This window comes from Schistocerca gregaria, chromosome 1 (assembly GCF_023897955.1).
Source record: "Schistocerca gregaria isolate iqSchGreg1 chromosome 1, iqSchGreg1.2, whole genome shotgun sequence".
NCBI lineage: Eukaryota > Metazoa > Arthropoda > Insecta > Orthoptera > Acrididae > Schistocerca > Schistocerca gregaria.
The window spans coordinates 220,525,519-220,526,498 of NC_064920.1; the positions used below are offsets into that span (position 1 = coordinate 220,525,519).

Sequence of the window (980 nt, forward strand, 5' to 3'; positions counted from 1 at the left end):
TGATAGTATTTCTAAGGCGCTCAGCCTGGCCAGATTACCACCAAACACGTCTCCGACGATTGTCTGGCTGGAGGCATATGGGACGCTTATCAGTGAAGAGAACGTGCTGCCAATCTTGAGCGGTCCATTCCGCATGTTGTTGTGCCCATCTGTACAGTGCTGTATGCTGTCGTGATGCAAAGATGGACCTCGCCAAGGACGTCGCGAGTGAAGTTGAACATCATGCAGCCTATTGCGCACAGTTTGAGTCGCAACACGACGTCTTTGGCTGCATGACAAACATTATTCAACATGAAACTTCCTGGCAGATTAAAACTGTGTGCCCGACCGAGACTCGAACTCGGGACCTTTGCCTTTCGCGGACAAGTGCTCTACCAACTGAGCTACCGAAGCACGACTCACGTCCGGTACTCACAGCTTTACTTCTGCCAGTATCCGTCTCCTACCTTCCAAACTTTACAGAAGCTCTTCTGCGAAACTTGCAGAACTAGCACTCCTCAAAGAAAGGATACTGCGGAGACATGGCTTAGCCACAGCCTGGGGGATGTTTCCAGAATGAGATTTTCACTCTGCAGCGGAGTGTGTGCTGATATGAAACTTCCTGGCAGATTAAAACTGTGTGCCCGACCGAGACTCGAACTCGGGACCTTTGCATTTCGGAGGCAAGTGCTCTACCAACTGAGCTACCGAAGCACGACTCACGTCGGTAGAGCACTTGCGCGCGAAAGGCAAAGGTCCCGAGTTCGAGTCTCGGTCGGGCACACAGTTTTAATCTGCCAGGAAGTTTCATATCAGCGCACACTCCGCTGCAGAGTGAAAATCTCATTCTGGAATTATTCAACATGGTGGCGTTGCTGTTAGGATTCCTCCGAGCCATAATCATTATGTAGCGGTCATCCACTGCAGCAGTAGCCCCTAGGCGGCCTGAGCGAGGCATGTCAATGACATTTCCTGTCTCTCTGTATCTCCTCCATGTCCGA

The 980-nt window shown here is 51.1% G+C and overlaps 1 non-coding gene across 1 annotated transcript; it reads right to left on the bottom strand.

Annotated features, from left to right (window-relative positions):
- Positions 1–619: 619 nt before the first annotated feature.
- Positions 620–694, bottom strand: Trnar-ccg (transfer RNA arginine (anticodon CCG)). The gene has a single exon. It is a non-coding gene; the product is annotated as a tRNA-Arg (tRNA).
- Between the last annotated feature and the right edge of the window lie 286 nt (positions 695–980).